The sequence below is a fragment of the Phocoena sinus genome, chromosome 2 (genome assembly GCF_008692025.1).
Source record: "Phocoena sinus isolate mPhoSin1 chromosome 2, mPhoSin1.pri, whole genome shotgun sequence".
NCBI classification, from domain to species: Eukaryota; Metazoa; Chordata; class Mammalia; order Artiodactyla; family Phocoenidae; genus Phocoena; species Phocoena sinus.
In genome coordinates this window covers 61,177,227-61,205,185 of record NC_045764.1, presented here as the reverse complement: position 1 = coordinate 61,205,185, position 27,959 = coordinate 61,177,227, and the positions used below count along the sequence as shown (strand labels likewise).

The 27,959-nt window shown below is 47.2% G+C and overlaps 1 protein-coding gene across 1 annotated transcript in view; it reads left to right on the top strand.

Moving 5' to 3' along the window:
- The window catches only part of PPCDC (phosphopantothenoylcysteine decarboxylase), a 111,374-nt gene extending 85,413 nt beyond the window's left edge, over positions 1 to 25,961 (top strand). The window contains exon 8 of the transcript XR_004348492.1: positions 23,509 to 25,961. The gene's annotated coding sequence lies outside the window, so the exon portion shown is untranslated. The remainder of the gene's footprint in view (positions 1 to 23,508) is intronic.
- Positions 25,962 to 27,959: the final 1,998 nt, after the last annotated feature.

Here is a 27,959-nt window from a genome sequence, read left to right as displayed (position 1 = left end):
CTTAAATATTCTAGGGAAATTAGAGCATCTCTGGGGTAATCCTCTGGCTTGGTTGGGGGGTCCCCAGAGTTCCTAGGAATGCATATGTACGTTGAAAACCATAGAACCAGATGGTCAGCATGAGCAAGGACCTCGGGGGCAGGGACATTAAGGCCAGCATCTTGTTTTACAGATCAGTAAGCTGAGGTCCACAGACCACGGGCCTAGTGAAGGAGCCAGATTCAAACACAGTCGTCTCACCCTCTGAACAGGGCCAGCTCTCCTCTTCTGCACTTCCTCTGTATGTGTATGTGGCAGTCGGTGGCTGTGCGTGACTGTACATGTGAGGCAAGTTTATTAATTTGAACTCATGTGCTTTGTGTACCACGAGTGAATGCACAAGTGTGTGTATATGTCAGCGGCTGGGAGGGTTATGTAACCAAGCTGAGCACACTGCAACAACAAGACACACCATCCCTCTTTGGAGCCCAAGCCATGTTTGGAGAAGACCAGTGCTTTCTCATGCCCAGACACCAGGGGAGGAAAGTGACCCCTCGTGGCTGCCCTGCCTGGCTGTGCTGACTTGTGCCATGGGCCATGTGGAAGATTGCAGCTGGCTGGGGCCTTGGAGTACCATTGTCTTCAGCCACCCCATGGCGTCTGCAGTGATGGCCATTGCCCTTCCTGTGTGCTAGGGCTGTAGTACTCAAGTCCCCAAGGCCCTGAGGGATGGCCGGAGATGTCTGTCCTCCCCACAGTGCCCTCTGAGTCTTCTCTGACCAATCTGGTCTCCCGCCCCCAGCCCTTGTTATTTCAGGAGAAAGAAGCTTGTCTCTGCATCTGGACCTGGAGCTCTCAGGGGCAAGAATCACTTCTCTCATGGCCCCCACAGACCTGGCATTTTATCAAGGATGGGTTGATAAATGTGTGACTAAAACAGGATGAGATGGAAGGGTAGAAAGCAGAGCTGCAGAGCCACAGAGCATGCCTCTGCCCCAGGTGTCTCAGCCTCAACCTTGACCCCAAACCTGCTCCTTCTTCTCAAGCAGCGAGTGACACCACTGTCCACATAGCTTTGCAAGTCATAAAACTGGGAGTGAGGGAATTCCCTGGCGGTCTAGTGGTTAGGACTCTATGCTTTCACTGCCATGGGCCTGGGTTCAATCCCTGGTCAGGGAACTAAGATCCCGCAAACTATGTGGTGCAGCCAACACAAGCAAACAAACAAAAGTAGGAGTGAGTCTGCCTCCCGCTGCCACTGACATGCAATCAGTCATCAAGCACTGCCGATGCAAGAGTGCTTCTGAAAAGTAGATAACTCACATCTTGTCATGTCATAAGGATCTGTGAAACACTACCAGGATTGTGTCAAAAGAACATAGGAGCTGGGATTTCCTTGGCGGGCCAGTGGTTAGGGCTCCAGCTCCCAATGCAGGGGAAACAGGTTCGACCCCTGGTTCAGGAGCTAAGATCCTGCATGCCACACGGCCCGGTCTAAAACAAAACAAAACAAAACAAAACACAGGAGCCAACCTGAATACACTTCCACTAGCCAAAGGAAGGATTACTTGAGCATCAGTAAGAATAATAACTGCAATAGACTGATTGACACCCATCAAACATGTTTAAATCCACTGATTCATATGCATTTTTAAAAGTAACTCATTTGTCCCTTTAGGAGGCTGCTAGGCAACCGGTAAATAAAAGGAAAGCATCAAATATTTAGCCTGTCTTTTATATATGATCTCTCCCTCAGGGTAAGTAAATAATCTATGAGGGGAAGTGTCACTTTGTAGAAGTATGCCTGCTAATAAAAGAAGAATAAATGATGTGAAAATATCACAGCCCCTCATGAATCCAGGCAATGAACATCAATGGCTGCAAATGTCACAAAAAGAGAGCCAACCAGAGATTAGGTGCTCCTGATGGAAGCACACATCACCACCTAAGAAGCAGTCCTTAAAAAAAAAAAAAAGTTGAATCTGAATTTGCTCAATTTACAGAAAATACAGAAGACAAAAGAACATACTAAATGGTACCACAGGGATGAAATCAGCCAAGTCCAGACTGTGGCAAACTACAATGATGAATGATCCAATTTCTTTCACAAAACAGTGTTACAAGGGACTTCCCTGGCGGCACAGTGGTTAGGAGTCTGCCTGCCAATGCTAGGAGACACGGGTTCGAGCCCTGGTCCAGGAAGATCCCACGTGCCGCGGAGCAACTAAGCCCACAAGCCGCAACTACTAAGCCAGTGTGCCACAACTATTGAAGCCCATGCACCTAGAGCCCGTGCTCTGCAGCAAGAGAAGCCACTGCAGTGAGAAGCCCACACACCAAAACGAAGAGTAGCCCCTGCTCGCCGCAACTAGAGAAAGCCCGCGCGCAGCAACGAAGACCCAACACAACCATAAATAACTAAATTAATTAATTTTAAAAATAAATAAAATAAAAAAGAAAATGAAAAAAGAGAGAAATTATAAGATAATCAAAGAAATATAAACGCTGACTGGATTGCTGTATCTGTTAATGAATTATTAATGATTTTTTGTATAATGTATTGTCTTACTTTAATTCCTTATCTTTTGGAGCTACATACTGAAATATTTACAGATGAAATAATATGATCTCTTGAGCTTGCTTCAAGATAATCCAGGAGTTGAGGGAGGAGTGGGCAAGGTATAGGTGAAACAAGATTGGCCATATGACACACAGGTACCCAGAGGTTCATCATACTATTTCCCCTACTTTTATATGTCCGAAATTTTCCATAATAAGTTTTTAATGCCTCTATATTAGTCTGTTAAGAGCTAAAATGTGGCTGTGTAATAAATGACCCCCCAAAATTCAGAAGCTTATTCACCATGGAAAAGGTACTAGACACCAAGATGACTTGGCCATCTGACATCAGCCAGCTTCAGTCATTGGTCACTCTGGTGCTGTCACAATGGACACATGAAGGAAGTAGCCACAGTCAGAGGGATGGAGGCCATGCATGAACCCAACAAACAGTGTAGGTTCCCACTAACCAAGGCTGACTTAGCTACTGTTGCTAACGAGTGTCCCAACTGCCAGCAACAGAGATGAACACCAGTCCCCCATTTAATACCATTTCTCCAGAAGACCAATTGCCTCCTTGGTGGCAAGTTAACCTGGGGGCAAGTTAACTATTCTGGGCCCCTTCCATCCTGCAAGGACCAGTGATTCATTATCACAGGATAATGTTTATTCCAAATAGCATCTTAACCAAATAGTCCCAACCAGTAAGAATATATTCATTTCAATTCCCAGACTCAAGTCACTCCAGAAAGATTATGCTAAGAGATATTGATTGTATTTTCCTACAGCAATTATACCAACACCCTGGTATGAACTATAGCTAAGGTCTTAGTCTTCTATACTCCCATCTGTGAAATGATCTCCTGGGATTCTTTACTCTGTGCTTTCACTAGCAGTCTGTACATGAACTTGAACCATGTCAGCACTCTCCTGACTGCCTTTGGAATGTCTTCTGTGTTTGGGGGTTGAATGTTGCTTGATGGTAAGCTTTGCTGTCAGCAAAATGATGGTTGAGTTTATAAAAGCCTGCTAAATGCCATTATTTTTTTTCTAGCTTTATTGAGATATAATTGACATACAACACTGTATAAAGTTCAAGGTGTACCTAAAGTGCCATTATAAAATGATTACTTGTGCTATACCAAAAACAAAACAAAACAAAAACCACTCAGAAGCTTAAAATAATAACCACACATTGTCATGCTCATGGGTCTGTGAGTCAGCTGTACCTTGAATCATCTAGCTTCAGGCTCCAAACCAGGTTGATTCAGGTGTGCTCTACATGTCTCTCTTTCTCCTTGGACCAGTGGCTACCCAGGGCATATGGTCTGTTCCTGGACACTTATTCCAGGACCCAGACTGAAGGAGCAGCGGTTGTCCGGGGAATGTTTTTATCATGACAGATTACTGCAGCACAAGAGGGCATGTCCTGTGAGCAATCATATTTCAAAGCTTCTCTTGTCAGATTCACAAACTTCCTAATGGCCAAAGCAAGTCATATAGCCAAAACACAAAGTCAAAAGGTGGGAAAGTATTCTCTGCCCACTATGACAAGGGTATGGATGGAGAATTCATTTACAGGGAGCAAAGATTTTGGACCAATAATTCAATTATCACAGCCGCTTCAGCTCCATGCCACTTGCTTGGTTCAAGCCCTAGCATTAGACAATAGGAACATTCTGCTAGGAGCCCTGCCTGCCTCTTGTCTGGCCGTTCCAAACCTTGCTGCAGCCAGAGTGATTGTTTTCTCAGTAGTCCTCCTCCAGTTTTTTTTTCCTAATTGTGGTAAAAAACACATAACATAAAACTGACCAACTTACCATTTCCAAGTATACAGCTCAGTAGTGTTAAGTGTATTACGTTGTTGTGCTACCAGTCTCCAAAATTTCAGCTTGCAAAACCCATTAAACAACAACTCCCCCATTTCCTACCCCCCACCCAGTCCCTGGCAACCACAATTTTTTCTGTTTCTATTAATTTGACTACTCTAGAAACCTCATATAAGTGGAATCACATAGTATTTTGACTTTTTGTGACTGGCCTATTTCACTTAGCATAGCTCATCCAAGTTGTAGGATGTCAGAATTTCTCTCTTTTTTAAGCTGAGTAACATTCCTTTGGATATATATACCACATTTTGCTTATCCATTCACCTGTTGATGGACACTTGAATTGCTTCCATGTTTTAGCTATTTTAAATAATGCTGCTATGAACATGGACATACAAATATCTCTTTGAGACCCTGCTTTAAATTCTTTTTAGTACATACCCAGAAGGGGAATATAGTAATTCTATTTTTAATTTTTGAGTAACTTCTATACTGTTTCCCACCATGGCTGTACCATTTACATTCCTACAAGCAGTGCACAAAAGTTCCAATTTCTTTGCATCCTCACCAACACTTGTTATTTTCTGTTTTGTTTCGTTGTTTGTTTGTTTGTTTTGCGGTACACGGGCCTCTCACTGTTGTGGCCTCTCCCGTTGCGGAGCACAGGCTCCAGATGCACAGACTCAGCGGCCATGGCTCACAGGCCTAGCCGCTCCGCGGCATGTGGGATCTTCCCGGACCGGGGCACGAACCCGTGTTCCCTGCATCGGCAGGCGGACTCTCAACCACTGCGCCACCAGGGAAGCGCTGTTTGTTTGTTTTTGATAGCATCCATCCTAATGGGTGTCAGGGTTCTTTTTAAATTAAACTTTTTATTTTGTAATAACTGTAGTCACATGCAGTTATAAGAAATAATAGAGAGATTCCCTTCATTTGGTTCCCATCCCCTAGCTTTCACCAATGATGATATCTTGTAATAGTAATAATAACTACACCCTGGAAATTGGCATTGATACAATCCACCAGTCTACTTCAGATTTCAGCAGTTTGCATGATTTTTTAAACAGGTGAATCTGATCGTATCACTTCCCTGTTTAAAACTTTTCCAAGGATGTTCATTGCATCACTGTTTTAATTATTTAAAAAATAAAATAAAAATTAGAAACAATCCGAAATGTTCAGCAACAGAGGAACGGTTTAATTGATTACATTACATTCTTATAATAGGCATATAATGCAGCCATTAAAAAGAACATAGCGGGCTTCCCTGGTGGCGCAGTGGTTGAGAGTCCGCCTGCTGATGCAGGGGATACAGGTTCGTGCCCTGGTCCGGGAGGATCCCACATGCCGCGGAGCGGCCGGGCCCGTGAGCCATGGCCGCTGGGCCTGCGCGTCCGGAGCCTGTGCTTTGCAACGGGAGAGGCCACAACAGTGAGAGGCCCGTGTACCGCAAAAAAAAAAAAAAGAACATAGTTACTGTATATATACTGATATAGACTAGTTCCTGTGGTCCATTATTTTGCTACTGAGAAGATCCAGGTGCAGAATATTGAGTACCTTTTGGGTATAAAGACAGAGAATGTAGGGAAGGATAGGTAAGACATTGTCCACAGCAGTGGTCTTTGGAGAGAAGCAAACAGTAGGCTGAGATTCAGGAGTGAGATGAAGACATTCACTCTGTTTTGCAGCGGTTCTCAGACTTTTTAATTTTGGACCCTTTTATACTCAAAATTATTGAGGACCCCAAAGCACTTTTATTAATGAGGGCTATTAGAAATTAAGACTAAGAAAATTTTTAAATATTTATATATTAATTCATTTAAAAATAACTATAATAAACCAATTATATATTAATGTAAAGAAAATATTTTATGAAAAGAAACTAGTTTTTCCAAAACAAAAAAATTTAGTGAGAAGAATGGCTTTGTTTTGCATTTTTGAGGGCCTCTTTAATCCCTGGCTTAATAGAAAACAGCTTGATTCTCATATCTGCTTCTGCATTCACTCTATTGCAATGCATTTTTTTGGTTGAAGTAAGTGAAGAAAACTCAGTGTCACAAAGATATATAGCTAGAAAAAGGAGGAACCTTCTAATAGCCTTTTGTGGATATTCTTTTCTGATAGCACATCAAAATTCCACAAGTGGCATTTTCTTAAAGGTTAGTTGCAATGTAAATCTGAAACCATAGCAAGAACATTTTTCATACTGTTACCTTAAAATCTATTGTCCTGTCTTGCACTTTGAATGAATCTTTTATATGTACATGACTTTGTAACATCATACGTTTGTCATTTGGAAAATACTGATTGAGTTATACAGATCTTCCAAATTTTGACACATTTAATTATACAATATTGAAAAATCACATTTGTTACTATCACTACTAATCTCATCAGAAAAGTCTTTAAGTACCAGTAAAAGAAAAAACTGTTTTTCACAACACTTATGATACCCAATGTATGGATTTTTTTTTCTACATCAACCAGTTTCTAGACACCAACTGACACTAACTACTGACACTAACTACTTGGACTTACAGCAGACCCCCAGGTTAAGGGCTCAGTCCCACAGACCGCCACCACTTCAGATGCCAGCCACAAGTCCCAAGTTGTCACTTGTACTGACAACTAATCAGTTATTAAGCCTGGGGTTCCCACAACCCCCTTTTAGATAATTTGCTATAATGGCTCACAGAACTCAAGGAAACACTTAAATTTACCGGTTTGTTATAAAGGATAAAATAAAGGACAGAGATGAAAAGCCAGATAAAGACGTACATAAAGCAAAATCTGGAAGGATCCTGAGTGCAGGAGTTCCATCCACATGGAGTTGGGGTGCACCATCTCCCAGCACATGGATATTTTTACCAACCCAGAAGCTCTCCAAATCCCTTTGGTTAAGGGTTTTTATGAAGGCTTCATTACAGGGGCAAGATTTATTACATCACTGACCATTGATGATTAAGTCAGCCTCAAGTCCTGCTCTCCTCCCCAGAGGTAAGATGGACCAAAAGATCCAACTGAAACAGGAGGGAAGGGGGCGGGGCACAACCTTTAAAAGAATGACATAGCCACAGGACATGACAAAAACTGGTTAGAACTAACTAGATCCAAATGGTGGAAGATTTGACTTCCAGTGGAACTTGAGCCTCATTATGTGCTCATTGTAATACATTAGCATAAGCTAAGTGACACACCCACCAGCACCATGACAGTTCTGAGGCCAGCCAGGAGTTGATACTACCCTCCCTATTATACAGCTGGAAAAATTGAGGCCCAGGGAGGTAGAGTAACTTGCTCAAGGTGAGAGCCAGGACTCACATATGGTTCTTAAGTCATTGGAGCAGCCAAGGCATTCTAGGTCAGGACATTCAATTCAGAGCTGCAGCCTCAGCGGCCACCAGGGATCAGGGCAAAACAGCCTGAGGAAGGGAAGCAAACACAGGTGAAGTCTCTGTTTCTTGGAGCCAAGAGCTTCCTTGGAGAGAGTGGGGTGAGCTCTACTTAGTAGAGTCATCTTGGCCCTAGAGGCTAACGGTAACTTGGGTGCAGCAAGTCTCTGGTCACCCCAACCCCTGAGAGGAGTGCCCTGGGAGGGGGAAGGGACCACAGGCTGATCAAAGGCAGTGGGCACCAAGTGGCCTCAGCCCTCCCATCTTCGCCCTCGTCCTCCAGGCTCCTGGTGGGAAAGAGCAGGAAGTGCCCAGCCCTGCAGATTCAATCAGAGCGAGGAGTGAGGCCAGGCCAGCCTCAGGAGTATTGCTAGGAGCCCCACTCCTCTCTAGTCTCCCTGACCACCAAAGCTCAAAAAGTGGGTGGTGGCCCAATTTCTGGAAATCCCCACCTTTTCCCCAAAATAACTGGAATACTCCTCCCACTCATTAGCCTATGAAATTACCCACCCTATAAAAACTGACAACCCCATATACCCTAGCGCTGCTCTCGCCTTCTGAGATGGCCCACACTCTCTGTGGAGTGTGTTTCTCTCTAAATCCACTTCTTACCTATCACTTTGTCTCTCACTGAATTCTTTCTGTGGTGAGACATCAAGAACCTGAGCTTCATTAAGTCCTGAGACTAGGTGTGTGATCTCAGTTAAAAGAAGGTGGGTTTGAGACTTCCATAGTGGTCCAGTGGTTGAGAATCCATGCTTCCAATGCAGGAGGTGCAGGTTCAATCCATGGTCAGGGAGCTAAGATCCCACATCCTGCGTGGTGCAGCCAAAAAAAGAAAAAGAACATGAGTTCAAGTCCCAATCTGGGTTTTGGCTTGCTTCAAGTCCAAGCACGTGGGTTCAAGTCCCAATCTGAGTTGCATGGTTTCACAATCCCCTCTAATCTTATGATTAGTTCCTCTGGCAACCAGCCCAACATCCTTCAGAAGTCATCTTATTAGCATAAATTCAGGTGTGGTTGAAAGGGGCTTATGATGAATAACAAAAGACCTTCTCTCACCCCTATGACTCTGGAACTTCCAAGGGTTATAGGAGCTCTGTGCAAATAAATGGAGGAAAACCAAATACATATTTCTTATTATATCCCAGTTTTGATGCCAAAAACTCGGCCTCTGTGCTGAATCGAATCTTGGAGACAGAGATTTGGGTGATGTAGAAAAGGATAACTTCATTGCTTTGCCAGGCAAAGGGGGACACAGCAGGCGTGTGTCCCTCAAAACTGTGTGTCCCAGCCTAGGAGGATTTGGTGAGAAGTTTTATAGCAATGGTTCAAGGGCAGGCTGCTGATAAGGATTAGGCTGTGTTCAGGGTCTGCACTCATTTAATCTGGCCTCAGGTGGTCTCCTTCTAATGAGCTCCTCTGGTTCCTTTAATCTGGCCTCAAGTAGTCTCTTGATGAAGTTCTCAAGGTTATTAAACTATGATCTTCTCCAGAATGAAGAATGCTAACATTTTCCATTTGTTCGGGGTTTTAGTTCTGTAAAGAGCTCAAAGAGGTGGGGTGGTGGTGTGATGAACTGGGAGATTGGGGTTGACATATATACACCAATATATATAAAATGGATAACTAATAAGAACCTGCTGTGTAAAAAAATAAATTAAATAAAATTCAAAAAATAGAAAATAATCCAAAAATACAAAGATGGTTGTACAAGAGTTAAATGTAGGTTTAAATGATAAAAAAAAAAGCACTCAAAAACATGGTTATGTATAACCCTTGAAGCAGAAACAGGACCCTGCCCCAAGGCTGCACTACTGTTTCTTGGCTGATCCTCCCTTGTCTCTTCATCCCCTCCCTTCCCTGATTAGCAACTGTTTGAAAGACTTCCATGCCCAGGTGCCCCACAGGGTCCTGCTTGGTTTCAGTATCGCAGTAGGAAGCTGTGAAGCTCACAGTGATGAATACAAGTTTTCCAAAATTCTAACTTTTGCTTGAAAGTTCAAATTTTACTGTAAGCAACAAATAGTGTCCATCCTTTTCCATGAAGTGACAGGTTCACTACATTCATTTTCAAGAAAATGTCTGTCAAATTATCAGAGTCTGAATCATCAATGTTTGTCACTCTTTTTTTCAAGTAAAAATGGTATTCCATGAAAAGAGCTAGTTTGGCTGGCAACTCAAAGAATCACACAAGTGCGTTTCCTTGAGACCACCAACATACTTTGGATGTTGAAGTGCTTCATGCATACTTTCCCCTTTCTCACACAGAATATTAAAAAGACAGACATGTACTACTCACAGACTGAGATTTAATAAAATTAATATTTTTTACTGCTCCATCAAGGGCATTCATATGACAAATACACAGCAATGAAGCTTACAATGACTACCAGTATAGTTTGGTGTGGTGGGGAGGAAAAACTTTTCCTCTACCCTCTTAGGTTCAGAATCTGGGGGCCTGTGGATTAAACAAACAAAAGACAGATTTACAGGAGAAAAAGCATACAATTTTTATTAATATTTACATGTATGGGAGTTTACAGAAAAGAACTGAACCTCAAAGAAGTTATTAGGGTTGAGGGCTTATATATCATTCTAACAAAGGAAAGGGGGTTTGGGCTTTGAGGGGTAGTAAACCATGGGAAAGTGGCTAGGAAATATATGAAGGAACTGATGGAAGATAAGGGTTATTCTAGTAAGGTCTGTCTACATAGACTCATCTTTGTGTTCACTCTTCATCTCCAGTGATGAGTCTCTCCTCTCTTCCTGGTACTGAGGGAAACACCTCCGCAAAGGGAAATCAATGCCCTACTTTTAGGTAGATAAAGCGAGGATAAAGAACTCTTCCTGCATCTGTTGATTCTCAGTTGCCTTCAGGTCACAATAACCCTTATGCCAAAATGGTATACTTTGGGGTGGCATATCCTGATCCCTTCATGTGCCACTGCTTTAATTTGTGCTAAGGCATTAACAGATTTACCCACCATTCTTTTGAGTGATCAGTCAAATGATAACATAATGAAAAGGGTAAATAATGTCTTAGTATTATTGTAACCGAGCAGGACCCTGTGGGGCCCTCCTGGGCACAAAAGCCTTTCTGTGATCTGCCCCCCACCCTCACTCTTTGTTCCTTATTTGCAGGATAAAGGCTCCAGCCTCCTAGATTTCCCTGAGTTCCAGGGAACAGATTTAAACAGTTGCTAATCAGGGAAGTAAGGGAATGCAGAAACAAAGGAGGAACAATCAAGAAACTATAGTGCAGCTATTAAAGCAGGATCCCGGTTCCTGCTCAAGGAATATACATAACAAAATCTTTGATCTTCTACAGGGACTAAGGCCCCCACCCAGGTGGACGATGGTAACTTCAGGCTGAGCACAAGATTCCTGGAAAACCACCCTGTTACCTCACCAGCAACCAATCTGAAGAATGCCACACCCTGCAGCCCCACCCCCAAATTTTGCCTATAAAAACTTCTCCCTGAAAACCATCAGGGACTTCGTCGGGTTCTGAGCACAAGCCCCCTGTCCCCCTTGCTTGGCCCTGCAACAAACCTTTCTTGGCTCTTCCAACTTTTTGGTTTGTTTGGCCTCATTGTGTGTCGAGCACACCAACTTGCCTTTGGTAACAGGAGTCCTGTATTTTTATTTGCTCGATCTGGCAACCTTAGGCAAGCCATTACTCTTCAGCACCCCACGCAAGGTAAACCCCTTTTTATAAACAATGTCACCTCTGTCTTTGTTAGTCCTTGCCGCCTCCATGGGAAGCTTAAACAGCTTACTGAAATGAATACTTTCAGTTCCAAAACTGCCCAGACACAGGGGACAGAGGCAAACCGTGGGCTGGGATGGATACTAGGGGTAAGGGCAGGTCTCTTCCTGTAAAGGGGTGGGGGGGGGCTCTCCATTTCAGCTTGGTCACAACCTCCTTTTTTTTCTTTTATTTATTTATTTTTGGCTGTGTTGGGTCTTCATTGCTATGCGCAGGCTTTCTCTAGTTTTGGCGAGCGGGGGCTACTTTTCGTTGCGGTGCACGGGCTTCTCATTGCGGTGGCTTCTCTTGTGGAGCACAGGCTCTAGGCCTGCAGGCTTCAGTAGTTGTGGCACACAGGCTCAGTAGTTGTGGCTTGTGGGCTCTAGAGCACAGGCTCAGTAGTTGTGGCACACAGGCTTAGTTACTCCTTAGCATGTGGTATCTTCCCAGACCAGGGATCGAACTTGCATCCCCTGCATTGGCAGGTGGATTCTTATCCACTGCACCACCAGGGAAGCCCACAACCTCCTTTCTTAAGCCACCTCTTCTCCCCACAGTCCCATCAGTCCTCTCTCTAACCTTCCAGGACTGGTGTCTCTGCAAACTCTCCCCCCATAAGACTGACCACCGCTCCCCACAGAGCACTGAAACCCAGCTCTACCTCCCAGACAGCCCCCTGGGTGTGTATGATTTCCCTGGCAGGCGGGTTCTGCTCTGAGGTTGGGGGTGGTGATGGGTCCTCCCTCTCAGCCCATTGCTCTCCACCAGCCCCAGCTGCTTGCATTTTCTCCCTTTAAGGACCTGAGAGCAAACTCTTCTCCCTGCTGGACTTCTTCCTCCTGGAGATCACAGAGTGGGGGATGCACCCTCTAGCTTGCATGAGGCCCTGATTTTCCTCATTAACCTGACCTTGACCCTTTTCCCTGCTGAGAGTACAGCCCCCACCATATTAAGCTGAAGATGCCTTTCCCTCCTGCTGGGCTGCATGAAAATGCGTGCTGCCGAACCACCCGATTGAATGGTGCAAATCTGCCCTCTCCTCCAGCCCAGGGTTCCTCTCTGAGAAGAAGACAACAGAGGGAGAGATTTGGATGAGGCGGCCCCAGCCATGGGCCAGTCCCTAGGAGAGGCTGTGTGAAGTCAGACGCAGCAAACATATCCTGTTGTTGGGCACTGATCTGGAAAATAGCTGTGATCAAAATCAGAGCAGGTTTGCCCCCATGGAGCCAGGGATGGGTATATTCTGGAAGGGGTGATGTGTTCTCCTAAGGAGGTAACGGGAGAGCTGGGACTTGTGTGAGCAGGTGATCACTGTTGCTGGGTGTGGAGGAGTGGGCAGAGGCTTTAGGGCCAGCCCAGCCCGCCAGCCCGATTCACAGGGGAGGAGAGAGTGAGGCTGGAAGACAAGTGAGTTGTCCAAGATCACAGAGTGACTGAGGCCTAGAACTTAGGGCTTTGGGCTCTCCATCGGGATAGGAGACCTCATGGCCAGGTGGCAGATTCTCCCTCCCTCTGCTCCTGGAGGGGAAAGGATGGGGTTTCCTGGTGAGTCTTATGCCAGAAAGAACTCTTGGGAATAATTCAATCATTCCTCCCCTCTGAGGCCTGTACCCTAGCTGCTGCTGTTGGACTCACAAGGTCAGGGAGACTGGCTATGGGATCCGGGCTGGATACCTTCTGGTTTAAGCAGAATGGCTTCCCACAGGTGTGGACACCTAGATCAGAGGAACCTGGGTGACAAAAGACTGCCACCGCCTGTATCACTTGCAGGCCTGGGGCAAGAGAACATACAGAGGCTCCTACCCGTGGCTGGCTTCCCTTCTCTTTGGGGGCACGTTGCATATTTCAGAGGTGGCCACCACAATGTATCCAAGTACCTTCTTACAATGTACTTTGACACATGTCCCATTAAGATGTGGAGCCTGTGTGCCCTGCCATCTCATTTGGGCAGCCTTATGACTGCAGCAGAAACGATGCTATATGATTTCTGTAACCGAAAGTTATAGAAATCACGAAAGGTGATACAGCTTCTGCCTGATCCTTTTCATGACTCTTGTTCTTAGACCCCAGCTGCTATGCCGCAAGGAAGTCCAGGCGCACAGCAGCGTAGGCGGAGGTGCAGTGCCCACAGCCGGCATCTGACTGCCACCACATAAGAGACCCGAAAAGAGAACAGTCCATCTCGAGTCCGGTCAAACTCCAGAACCGTAAGAGATAACAGTAAAATGATGGTTCCTGTTTCACACCACTAAGTTTTGGGGTGGTTGGAAATACAGGAGTGACTGGAACATATTCTATCACAGGCTCCATCCTGCACCATGAGTAGCCTAGGAGTCATGTGTGTTGGCACCCCCAGAACGTCTGTTCAAACTCTCTACACTCTCCCTATGTCCTCTTGCACAACAGCACCATTGGCCAGCCCTCGGGAAGATTAAGGTGGGCAGAAACCGGCTCAGGTCTGGAAAGTGGGCAGGGGGCCTTGTAGGCAGGGGACCCAGAGTGTAGTCTAGAATGGAGTGTGGCTTCTACTCTGGGTCCCAGTGGAGCAGGGAGGGCAGGACCAGAGTGAGGCCTTCTAAAGCCCAGCGCCCAGGCAGGGGCAGTACTGGCTGAGTACTTTATATCTACTGTCTCTTGTTCCTCCCCCAGCCCTGCCCCACTGGGCTCACAGAAAGTCAGGCACCGGGCACAGGCACACCAGTAGCAGCCAAGGTCACATGGTGGCCTTTGTCATACCACATGGCCCCCAAGGCCCTCTTTGGCTCAAAGACACTTGATTGAGCATTTCTTAGACATACAGTCTACCTACCTTTGTTTAAAAACCAAACAAAACTGTACCCACTTTAGACTAAAACAGGAGGCCCGAGGAGCCTGAAATAGGAGAACCCAGCCTTGACCGTGGGGGATGAGGCCGGAACTCAGAGCGCTGGAGGCGTCCAGCTGCCGTCCATCCAGGAGCCCAGTCCTGTTGGAGGTCACCAAACCAGCTGGTGGAGACTCATTTATCTCTTTAGCTCCCCACCAAAGGATCTCTTTATCAGCCCAGTCTTTAAACCCGATGTCCACCCCAAGGAGTGTCTTTTAAAACCGTTTGGCCTTGAGAAAGGCAGTCTGCCCCTTATCTCTCTGTTTTGTTCTGTGTTGGCTTCCTGGTGGGTTATCAGGGGAGGCTTTGGTTTCTCCGTCTCCTGTTATCTCCCTGCTGGCTTTCAAGGCTGCCCTCTCAGCAGCTCCTGGCCTGAGCTGGTGCCTTACCCTGCAGAGACTAGAGAACTGGTGGGGCAGGAGCCTTCCAGCCGGTCCTTCCTGAATCCCAACTCCTGGAACTTGTCTGCCCCTCGTCCAGCTGGGCGCTCAGGAAGGCTGGCTGTGTGTCACTTATGGCTTCTCCAGGGACATATGACATCAAGAGGGCAAGCCCCATGGAGCCTAGATTTGGGGAGTTCACAGAGCAGCCACTTTTAGTTTTTTTAGGGAAACCAATGTAGGCTTCTCACTTCACTTTTGTATGTTTATTTATTTGCCAAATACATTACAAAAAGTAACTTCTATTTCTTAAGAAAAGATGAGGGGGATTCCCTGGCGGTCCAGTGGTTAGGACTCTGTGCTCTCACTGCCAAGAGGGCCCGGGTTCAATCCCTGGTCGGGGAACTAGTATCCTGCAAGCCATGCAGCGTAGCCAAAAAACAAACAAAAAACACCTCCCAATAATGCCAGATTAAAATGATGGTGTCCCCCCACTCCCAGCCCTATCCGCTGACAAGAAAGGATGCTGGCAGCCTCATATAATCCCTGAGGCCTGGGAAAGCCTTGTCTGGGTTGCATCAGCTCCTGGATAGGTATTAAGACCCAGATCTGAGGAAATAAGGCTCTGGGAATTCCACAGAGCTGCCAGGTCCTTGTACACACAGGGCTGTTTCATGGCCTGCATAGCACCCTTGCCTGCGATGCACCCCCATCCCCTCCCTCACACTCACACTCATGCTTCAGACACAGCCCAGGTGTCTCCTCCTCTAAGTAAGGCCTGCACTGTGGGTGTAGGATGTGTGCGGTCACACAGGCCCTGTGCCGAGAAGGGCCCAGTGCTTGGTTTAATGCTCTGCCATCGCCATCTCAAAATCCGAGCAAGGGGCCTTGCATTTTCATTTTGCATGGGGCCATACAGGTTATGTAGCCGGTCCTGCTTCCATAACATATTTCCGATGTCACCTCTCACCCTAAGCTGAATCTGGGGCCTCCACTGCACTCAGACAGCCCCTCTGCTCACTCCCCGATCACTCTACGATGGAAGCCCTATTCACTTATCTGTCTCCCCACTAGACTCTGAGCCCCCTGAGGGCTGGGGCAGAGTCTATGTGAGCCCCACACCATACTTAGTACATGGCAGGTCCTCAGTAAATGTGTGTTAACATAAATAGTCGAGGGGAAGGCCTGGCCCAATTCCTTATGTGATTCTGGCTAGAGCTGGGCTTTGACCCACTTCTCCTGCTTTGGGGCCAAGACAATCTTCCCTGCCCTCTTGCTCTCCTGACCAGTGGCCAAAGGCCAAAACCAACCCAGACCAAAGCCAAACATAAACTTGTTTTTCTGACCTAGGACCCAAATTAATGTAGTTTGTTTTTTCCCAAAGGTACTCACCATTTTCTAGAAGAGTTAAAGCCAACTAATCCAGACCATCAGAACACCCTCAACTTCCCAGTGCTGTGTGGAGTAGAGTCAGAGTGAGGACCAAAATACCACCCAAAGAGGACTAAGACCCCTGCTGGGCCATAAGGGACTCAAACTAGGTCCCAGACATGAGGAACCAGTAAGCTGTGAACAGGGGGAGTGGCAAGTGCTGAGGCTAGATTTTACAGGAGCAAAAAAACCGAAGGGTATAGCTTATACCAGTTCTGCCAAATCCACCATGCAATCCCCTTACAGCCTTTCATTCATTTGTTCATTCATTCATTCAACCACTCATGCAGGGGATGTCTAGTGAGGAAGACTGACAGATTCCAATCTTTTTAATGCTTAGGTTCCAATCTTCTTTGGAACAAAGCAGAGTCTATAAATAATATGGGGGAAACAAGCCATTGGTTCCCACCTGGCTCTCTGCACTGGACAGAGGTTCCACAGACGCACCTCCTGGGCTAGTGGAAGCCAGACCCGGAGCCACAAGGTCTCCTCTGCCTGCCCTGGAGGCCTGGGAGGTAGAACTGACCATGCCTCCCCTCAACAAATATTTAAACACCCTCTGGGTGCCCAGCTCTGGGCTCAGGAGGGTGTATCCAGCCCCAGGAGGGAAGGGATCTGGTCTGCTTTTTAGAGCTCTGGTCCCCATTGTGGGCACCCGAGAAAGAGGTGTTGAAGGAATGAATGGCCAGGCCTGGGCAGACTAACTTCTGGACAAAGTTGGGGCACAGATGATCTGTGCTTGGCTGGTCAGAGAGGGAAGAAGTCAGGAGTGTGGGGGGAGGTGAAAATAAAACGTTTCTATTCTCTAAATTCAAGAAAAGAAAAGACTTCTGGGGCCAAACCCTAAGCCACGAACAGATCCATTTTAAACCTGGCAGAACCATTGACAGCCTTACGGCAGTACCCTGAAAGCCAACCAATCAGTGGCGGTCTCATTCCAGTGACCGCGCTTCTGAGAGCCAGCCAATCAGCAACAGCCTTATTCCCCAGCGCTACCGCTTCTGAAAGGCAACCAATTCCTAAACTTTAAGGTTGAAAGTCAGCCAGTCTGCAAACAGTCTGGCTTCTGAAAGTCAGCCAATTGCTGAACAGAATGCTTTCCATACTCTGTGTAAGATCAGCTCTTGCGTTGCACAGATTATGTGCTTTCATAGCAAGTACAGTTTTGTTTCTTTCTTTTTGCAAGTAATAAATACAGCTTCATTGTTTCATATACATATGGGGTGACCGGGGGAGACTTGCACTCAGAACACGTGTCCCAGTGTGACCGGTGGTTTCTGGGACTCTGGGCCACTTCTCTATAATCCTGTCCTCTTCTTTCCCCAGTGATGTCTTGAGAACTGGGGAGAGAGAGTGTGTGTATGGGGTATCTTCACAAGATCCTTTGTGGGACCCCACAGGTGGGGGAGCCGGGCTCAGCCTAAGGGAGATCCACGGGCAGACACAGCCCAGCTCTCCCAGGGCTGCTCTGAAAGGGACACTGATGGATGGGGAGATGACATCACATCTGATTGGAGTGACATGGTCTGATGGAGAAGGCAGGACACCTAAGAGCAATCAGCAAAACAACTCTGGATCTCCCAAGTCTCACTCAGCCAGGCCCCTCTTCCTGACCCAGGAGGTACTGAGGAGGGTGGGGAGGGTAAGTCAAGGAGGGCTTCCCAATGGAAGTGACGTTCAGGGGACTAGAATGCCTTCCCCAGTCATGCTCACATTACTCGCCAGCACTTCGTGTCAGGGAAACGAAGAGGACAACACAGCTTCTCCTTTCCATCTTCTCCCAGTCCTGTCCCCCAGTATCCCTCAGGCTAAACCACTGATGGGGTTGTTACCAAACGCAAGTTCGTGTGCCCAACACACAGAGGCCAAACAAACCAAATCAAAATGTCAGGGTTTGAAGCAGAGAAAGATTGATTGCAGAGCCTTGCAAGGAGAATGGGTGGCTTGTGCTCAAAAAACCCCTGAACTCCCGGAGGATTTCTGCAAAGCATTTTTAAAGACCAGGAGAGGAGGAGCATGCCGGGGTATGTGATCAGCTCATGAACAATTCTCTGGTTGATGTTGAGGTAACAGAGTGGTTAACATTATCAGTCCTTAGTCCAGTAGGTCTGGGGGCGCCATGCTCAGGATCATCAAGTAGTTAATTTCTTCCATTTGGCGGTGGATTTTAGCATCTGAAAAACTCAGGAAATATGCATGAGATACTATTATCTGGGTACTTCAGAGAGGAGTTACAGCAGAGGATATGGGGGAGGGTGTCTGTCCTGGGAAGGCCACAGAGGGTCCTGCTTGGTTACAGGGTGAGCCCAAGGCAGGACCCCCAGGAGGAGAGCTTCTGTGAGCTTCTTGGAAGAGGGGCCTGGGATGGCCTGAAGGAGGTCTGGTTGGGGCACTCTGAGTGGCTGGTACGATAAGCAGAATCAGCCTCTGAGAAGATTCTGTGTCCCCTGTCTGCTTTGCCCCACTCTTCTCCCCACAAACACCTGTCTCTGCACCTCCCCTTCACTGAGTAAATGAAATACATTAAGGTGTCTTTTTCATTCACTGGAATAGACCTAAAGTGGCAACCAACTACCTCAATAAGTTGTGCTTTACTAAGTCCTGGTCTGGTTGGGAGTTTGAAGTGATTTTGGACCTCCCCTTGTGCAATGGGTGCAGCACCCACCCAGGTGCCCTCCCTGCAGACTGCCTACTGGTGCTCCTTCCTTCAGCCTCCCACCCTCACCCCCATGCAAACCTCCAAAAGGCTGATTTGCATAACATTTTGCCTGTGTTTGCGTGGTGGCTCCTCTCTCCTTTTGGAGCCAGCCTGGAACTCCTGGGTTCTGGCTGCAAGGAGCTCTGTTGCTTCATGCCTGCCTGCCTGCAGAAGGACCAGGTTCCTCAATTCTTCTCCCCTGATGTTAATCTGGGGCTAAAGTAAGGCCAGCAAAGTGCCTACACCAATAATAATAATAATAAGAGATACTATTTTTGGGGGGGGAGGTGGGCGCCACACCACACGCCTTGCCAGGTCTTAGTTCCCCAACCAGGAATAGAAACTGGCCCCCGGCAGTGGAAACACCTAGCCCTAACCACTGGACCACCAGGGAATTCCCCCCCCTTTTTTTTTTAATTGAGGTGTAGTTGATTTACAATGTTGTGCTAGTTTCTGCTGTACAGCAAAGTGACTCAATTATATAGACATACTTTTTTTTAATATTCTTTTCCATTATGGTTTATCCCAGGAGATTGGCTATAGTTCCCTATGCTATACAGTAGGACCTTGCTGTTTATCCATTCTAAATGTAATTGTTTGTATCTAGTAACCCCAAACTCCCAGTCCATCCCTCCCTCTCCCATCCCCCTTGGCAACCACAAGTCTGTTCTCTATGTCTGTGAATCTACTTCTGTTTTGTAGATAGGTTCATTTGTGCCATATTTTAGATTTGAGATTCCACATATAAGTAATAACATATGGTATTCGTCTTTCTCTTTCTGACTTACTTCACTTAGTATGATAATCTCTAGTTGCATCCATGTTGCTGCCAAATGGCATTATTTCATTCCTTTTTATGGCTGAGTAGTATTGCATTGTATATATGTACCACATCTTCTTTATCCATTCATCTGTAGATGGACCTTTAGGTTGTTTCCATGTCCTGGCTATTGTAAATAGTGCTGCTATGCACATAGGGATGCATGTATCTTTTTGAATTATAGTTTCGTCCAGGTATGTGCCCAGGAGTGGGATTGCTGGATAATATGGTAGTTGTATTTTTAGTTTTATGAGGAATCTCTATACTGTTTTCCATAGTGGCTGTACCAACTTACATCCCCACCAACAGTGTAGGAGGGTTCCCTTTTCTCCACACCCTCTCCAGCAGCTGTTATTTGTAGACGTTTTAATGATGGCCATTCTGACTGGTGTGAGGTGGTACCTCATTGTAGTTTTGATTTGCGTTTCTCTAATAATTAGTGATGTTGAGCATCTTTTCATGTGCCTACTGGCCATCTGTATGTCTTCTTTGGAGAAATGTTTATTAAGGTCTTCTGCCCATTTTTCGATTGGGTTGTTTGTTTTTGTTGAGTTGTATGAGCTGTTTGTATATTTTGGAGATTAAGCCTTTGTCGGTTGCATCATTTGCAAATATTTTCTCCTGTTCCGTAGGTTGTCTTTTCACTTTTTTAATGGTTTCCTTTGCTGTGCAAAAGTTTGTAAGTTTGATTAGATCCCATTTGTTTATTTTTGTTTTTATTTCTATTGCCTGGGAGACTGACCTAAGAAAAGATTGGTACAATTTATGTCAGAGACTGTTTTGAAGAGACACTCACTCTTACGTGCTGACCCTGCACTTTCAGGACGCTGAGGGTGAGAGCCTCCTAAACTTTTGCCCCCTAGATGCCTCACTTGCCTTACTGGAGCCCCTGCTGGGAGTATTGAGGCCCCTGGGGTCTGAAATCAAATCTTATCAAATATGCCCTAAAAGCTGTTAATCCTGAATCTGTCCTTGAGCTGACCTAGGCACCCCCTTCCCTGGCCCCTGACCCCTCTTGGAGGGGAAGCTAGAAGAGGTAAGAAGGGGTCTGAGATAGGTGGGACTGTGAGATCAATGTCAGGATCAAGAATCAGAGGGGATGCCCCCCCACCCACCAGGAACTGAAATCACATTGAAGGAATCTTGGAGTGACATGCCCTCAGAGGCAACCAAGCAGGCCAGTGATTGGGACTAAATGCTGATGTGAAACCCAGAACCCTGAGCTGAACTTGACCCCTGCACAGCCTATCCTGGGAATTACCTGGCCCTTCCCAGAGAGGTCTGAAAGGCTCTGGGGAAGGCCGGGCTGAAGCATGAGGTTTAAACTCCAGGTCTCTGATAGGAATTAGCTGTGAAAGAGGACTGTTGTGAGACCAGGAGAGACACGGCAGTAAAAGGTCCGCCTGTGTTGTGGAGGACCTGGGGGTGGGGGTGGGTGCATTGTCAGTGGGTGTGGGCGTGTGCCCCCATCTCCATGCTTAGGCCTCAGTACCTGCTCAGGCACTGGGCGACCTTCCCCCTCTCTCGGCCCTGCCTGTTCCTCACTCTGCAGAGAGCTTTATCCTGCCTGACGCCTTGGGCATCCCTCCTGCTTTCAAAGCTCATCCAGAGCCTGGAACCCCATAGTGCCTGGGTCACTGTTTGCAGCCTCAGGAAGTGTTTTCTTGGGAATTCCCTGGTGGTCCAGTGGGTAAGACTTGGAGCTTTCACTGCTGTGGCCCAGGTTCAATCCCTGGTCGGGGAACTAAAATCCTGCAAGCTGTGTGGTGTGGCCAAAAAAAAAAAAAAAAGTGTTTCCTTAAGTCTAGCTGGAGGAGAGTGTGCCCCGGCTCACTGGTCTCTTCTAGCAGTTGGGTGGCGGTGGTCCACAAGCCTACGTGGGCAGAATGGGGGATAAATTAAGTGCAGGGTGAGCGCCCTCCCGTGTCTGGGGAGGTGCCGAGCCAGGGCTGTGTGTGTGTGTGTGTGTGTGTGTGTGTGTGTGTGTGTGTGTGTGTAGGTGCTCCTGGATTATTCCAGGCTGGGTCTTCTGCATTCCCTGCATGTCTGAGAGGCCTGAGCTCACTGGACAAACACAACCCTGGCAGGTGGCAGGCAGGCCATTGTTTTCAGGAGGTATTTCCTCACTTCCTTTTGGGAAAGGTGAAAGCAAAGACAAGGAGTTGACTAATGGTTCTGAGCCACACCTCCCCAAGTGTGAAGTGATTCCAAACTCCCCGCTCCCATATTTCTACTCCCACCTCCCCCAGGGCTGGGGAACCCAGGAGGCTCCTGACACTTATGAGACCTCTGATAGGCAGGCCTCTAGCCTTGGCTTGCACCCCTCTAGTGATTTATGCCCCCCAGAGAGTATGAGGCGATAAAAAACAGAACAGACTCTGAGACAGGACTAGAAGTGGTGGCATAGGGAGGCTGGAGGGAACTGATCATAAATCAGAACTTGTGGGGTACACCCCACACCACTGGCAGGTTTGACAGTGAGGGGAAGCAGAATATGCCACCCCAGAAGGTGTCAATTTCGCATGTGGATTATTTTGAACTGAAGACAGTGGGGTCCCAGAGGGCTCAGGAAGAGCTTTTTACTTCCTCCCTAACTGCCTAAAAGAATTTAGAGGGGCCTGTACCAGGAAGGATAACTTTTCACATCAGGAAGACTTATCCCCGACCCCTACCCCCTTCTCCTTAGCTCAGGATGGTATATAAGCCTCAATTACTCCTGACTGCCCTTGGGAGTCTCATATTTTTATGGGGCTCCCACATGTATGAAATTTGATTTTCTCCTATTAATCTGTCCTATGTCAATTTAATTATTAATCCAGCCAAAGAGCCTAGAAGGGAAAAAGGGAAAAGTTTTCCGCCCCTACAGCAGTGTCTGGGGCCAGGCCAGCCAATGGGGTGAGTTCCAGGGAGAGAAGTTCCAGCTCAAAAAGAAGAAACTTTTCCCAGCAGAGCTAGTGATGCCGAAAACTTGACCTCTGTGCACCCGTGCTGAATCGAATCTCGGAGATAGAGTTTTGAGTGACGTAGGAAAGAATAGCTTTATTGCTTTGCCAGGCAAAGGGGGACACAGCGGGCTCTGTGCCCTCAAAAACCGTGTGTCCCAATCTGGGAGGATTTGGTGAGGAGTTTTATAGCAATGGCTCAAGGGAGGGATTGCTAATAAGGATTAGGGTGTGTGTAGGGCCTGTACTCCTTTAATCTGGCCTCAGGTAGTCCCTTGATGAGCTCTTCTGGAATGAAGAATGCTAACATCTTCCATTTGTTGGGGGTTTTAGCTCTGTAAAGAGCTCAAAGATATTGTTGTGTGTATCCCTTGAGATGGAACCAGGACCCTGCCCCAAGGCTACACTATTGTTTCTTTGCTGCTCCTCCCTTGTCTCTGCATCCCCTTCCTTCCCTGATTAGCAACTGTCTGAAAGGCTTCCGTGCCCGGTAGCCCCATAGGGACCTGCGCAGTTTCACTAGGGCCCTAGGGGCCGTGATCGCGATTTCGGGGAACTAATAAGCTTTCTGTCACTGGAGGAGTACAAGTAGACAGTGGGCGTCAGCAGGGCTGTGATGGCTTCCAGAAGGGGCCCCAGGTGATGGGATGAGACTCTTCTCTGGGAGTATGGCCAGGAAGGATATCTTCCAGCCAGGCTGTCTGAGCAAAGGCTGGGGACTGGAGGGTTGGGCATTGCCTGAATATCCCATTCTCAGGATGGGCTTCTCCTGTGGGCATCAGTAGTTGGCCCTTAGCTTCCTCCCTCAGCTCTGTTTCTGTCCCAGCTCCTGTCACCTGACTCAACTCATTCTCACAGCCAGGTGAAAGCAGGACTGGCGTCCAAAGGTCATCTCTGCCCAGCATCAGACCAAAGCACCACAGTCCTCTCAGGCTCTTCAGTGCTGGGCCTTACCTCCCTCTAGTGCCTCTTGGACCCAGGTGAGTGATGGGTTTTCCTTCTCAAGGCCCAGACCTGCTTGCTGCTCAGGTGAAGCGTCTGGGATTGAACCAACAGACCTTGCCCCTCCCGTGCTGCTCACCTTTCCAAGGGAGAACTGCTTCACAACCAGACACAGGAAGGGCGAGGCTGTGTCATGGGTGGGCACCGATAGGGAATGGGGTTCAGTGACACTGCACAGGGGAGGTGGTGGGGGAAAGGGATCTTCCTGAGCCCTGGGATTCTATGAGTGGGGCTGCTCTGGGTGTGAGATGCAGGGGCCTATTCAGATGAGATGCAAATCAACCCTGCGGTGCCCCAGCCCATCCCAGGGCTTCCCTTCACCTTCCTCCTGCCTGACTGTTGCAGGGAAGCCGAGCTGGGGCTGAGCAGTCACTAAGGGGGCTGGGACCCTCAGCTTCACGCCGGGAGAGGTTCTTTCCCTCCTGCAGCCTCAGTTTGCCCACTTGAATTATGTCTAAGAGCTTGTTTCAAGTGAACTGAGGTCTAGGAGGCTGTCCAGCCAGGACTGGGTTGGGGTGGAGTAGGGGATGGGGAGGTCTTGGAGGCCAGAGAAAGTAGGAAGCCATCTTGGCCTTGGGGTGTAACATCCCAGCAATGTGGCCAGCCAACTTCTGGCTCAAGGGTGAGAGGCGATGAGCCTGAGGGTGGTCATGAGGGTGGAGACAGCTTGTGCTATTGATATGCAAAGGTCAGGATGGTGGAAGCTGTATACTCCAAGTGTAGGCAATAAGGGGGGAGGGGGATGTATACAGAGAACTTTAAAACAGTAACAGAATAAAGTCTATCTGCCTTTTATTCTCCCATGTGCTGGCAGTCCTAAACCCTGTCAGTGGCAAAATACTCCCCTCTGAAAGTCTTTTATTAGTTGATGTTGTAAACAATTATTCCAATTACTGTAATTTTTATAATAAATAAGCTTCAAATTACCACTTTTACTGCATATTCATTAATAAATGTTGGGTTCTGCAGGAAAGCTCACTCAGAGAATTCCCTGTTACACACAGGCCAGCCAAGCTCCAAGCACAGTTTCATTTGTCATTCCTCACCGGGCCACTCCATCTCCAGTCCCTGCAGCACAAATTCCTGCATTTAAACAGTGGATTCTAAATAAGCAAGGACAGCACAGTGATTGTAAAGGCAAAGAAACAGAACTTGAGGGTTCTGTTTCAATTCTGCCATGCTGTGTGACAGCTTGGAGGTTTTGTTTGTGAAATTAGAGCCAAGTAGGAGGTGTAATATTTTTGTTTGATAAATGCAAAGGAGGGAAGTGTTAAAGAACGGTCCACCATGAGTCAAATGTGCTCAGTACGCCGCTGGCTCATGCAGCTCTGCAGAGGGGGACCAGGCAAGATCTCTACCCTGGGAGACCTTGACGTCATGGGGCGGGCAGGGAAAAGGGTCGGCCTCCCTCGTAGAGGGATGGCCTGGGGACTTTTGCAGCCCAGCAGTAGTGCCCCCTCTCCCCATCCCAGCTTTATTCACCTGTGGATGAAGTTCCCTAGTGTAGCCTGCAGCCACCCCATTGCCCCAGGTGGGAGGGGCGGAGGATGGAATGGCTCCAGCTTAGCGCTGAGCAAGCTCTGATAAGGAGCAGAGGCCACCAGTGCCCCAATCCTCAGCCAGGGACAAGAGTCTGGAAGGTGTCCTGAAAACCGACAGGTGCCCTCCAACCTAGGACTGCATCTCCCATCCTCCCCGCCCTCTCTCCTGTAATGAGTGGAGGGGTACAAACTCTACCACTGTGTCCTAAGGATTATTTTGAGCTGAAGATATTTGAGAATCAACAGATGCAGGAGGAGGCCTTTCTCTGAACTTCCCCTTATCTGCCTAAAAGCAGAGCCTCCCAAAAGAATTCACATGTCATAAATTCCCTCCTGGGAGTTTCACAACCAGAGAAGACGGACTCTGGTCACCTGAGACCCGGATAAGAATTCACATCTCCCAGCTATTCTCCTAAGGGCCCACTTATCTTTCCTAAAAGCTGTTTGTTTTCCCATAAGTGCCCTTTCTCCTCTTTCCCTATTAAGGTGGTATATAATATCTGATAAGGGGTTAATATCCAAAATATACAAAGAACTCATACAACCCAAAGCAAACGGACAATACCAAACAGTCCAATTTAAAAATGGTCAGAAGAACTGAATAGACATTTTCCCAGAAAAGACATACAAATGGCCAAAAGGTACATGAGAAGGTGCTTGGACATCACTGATCTTCAGGGAAATGCAAATCCAAATCACAATGAGATATCACCTCACAGTTGTTAGAAGGGCTGTCATCAAAAAGACAAGAATTAGGGCTTCCCTGGTGGCGCAGTGGTTGAGAGTCCGCCTGCCGATGCAGGGGACACGGGTTCGTGCCCCGGTCCGGGAAGATCCCACATGCCGCGGAGCAGCTGAGCCCATGAGCCATGGCCGCTGAGCCTGTGCGTCCGGAGCCTGTGCTCCGCAATGGGAGAGGCCGCAACAGTGAGAGGCCCGCGTACTGCAAAAAAAAAAAAAGACAAGAAATAACAAGTGTTGGTGAGGATGTGGAGGAAAGGGAGCCCCTGTACACTGTTCTTGGGAATATAAATTGGTGGAAAACCGTCTAGAGGTTCTTCACAAAATTAAAAACAAAACTACCATAAGATCCAGCAATTCCACTTCTTGGCATATATCCAAAGGAAATGAAAGTGAGATTTTGAAGAGATAGCTGCAGCCCCATGTTCACTGCAGTGTTAGTCACAGTAGCCAAGACATGGAAATAACCTAAGTGTCTATCAACAGATGAATGGATGAAGAAGATGTGGTATATGTGTATACACACCATGGAATATAATTCAGCTATGAGACAGAAGAAAATCCTGCCATTTGTGACAGCAAGGACGGACCTCGAGGACATTATGCTTAAGTGGAAGAGATGGCGAAAGAAAAATACCATACAATATCGCTTATGTGTGGAATCTAAAAAAGTTGCACTCGGGCTTCCCTGGTGGCGCAGTGGTTGAGAGTCCGTCTGCCGATGCAGGAGACGCGGGTTCGTGCCCCGGTCCGGGGGGATCCCACATGCCGCGTAGCGGCTGGGCCCGTGAGCCATGGCCGCTGAGCCTGCGCGTCCGGAGCCTGTGCTCCGCCACGGGAGAGGCCACAGCGGTGAGAGGCCCGCGTACCGCAAAAAAAAAAAAAGTTGCACTCATAGAAACAGAGTGGAGTGGTGGTTGCCAGGGCCTGGGAAGGGTGGAGAAAATGGGCAGATGATGGTCAAAGCGTACAAACTTCCCTGTATAAGATGAATAAGTTATGGGGAGTCTACTGCAGAGCATAATGATTATAGTTAATAATGCTGTGTTACATACTGAAAAGTTGCTAGGAGAGTAGATCTTAAATGTTCTCGCCACAAAAAAAGAAATGGTGGTTGTGTGACATAATGGAGGTGTTAGCTAATGCTGCGTGGTAATCATTTTCAATGTATGTGTATCAAATCAACACATTGTACACCTTAAACGTATACAGTGTTATGTAAATTATATCTCAATAAAGTCGGGAAACAAAATAAGATGGTATATAAGCCCCCAATTCTAACTGCTTCTTTGAGCCACGTCTCCTGTGAGCTCCTTTGTATATATGTAAATGAACTTTTACCTTTTCTTATGTTAACCTGTCTTTTGTTAGTTTAACTCACAGGTGCCCAGTCACTTAATCTAAGTGGGCAGAGGAAAAGTTTGTCCTCCCCACCGTGATTATAATAAAAATAGTACTAAAAATAAAAATATATTGAGTGTGTACTGTGTGCCAGCCCTATTATAAAGCTTTATATGTGTTATCTAATCCTCCTCCCAGTAACCTTTTTTTTTCTTTTTTTCTTTTTTGCGGTACGCGGCCCTCTCGCTGTTGTGGCCTCTCCTGTTCCAGAGCACAGGGTCCGGATGCGCAGGCTCAGCGGCCATGGCTCATGGGCCTAGCGCTCCGCGGCATGCTGGATCTTCCCGGACCGGGGCACGAACCCGCGTCCCCTGCATCGGCAGGCAGACTCCCAACCACTGCACCACCAGGGAAGCCCCCCAGTAACCTTTTGAGGTGAGTTCTGCTGTTAGTTCCACTTTATAAATGCAAAATTTGAGGTTAATCTGCCTAAGGCCCAGAGAATAAATGGTGAAGTTGGGATTTGAACCTAGTCATACCCCTGGAGCTCAAGCCTATGAGCGGGGGCTAAGCCACAGGTGCTGGGAATCCCACTTCTGGCTCCACCTCCACTGGCCTGTTTCCCTGTCTTCACAGCAGATTGGTAAGGTCTCTCCTAGGTCTGACACTTCTCAATCACAAGAC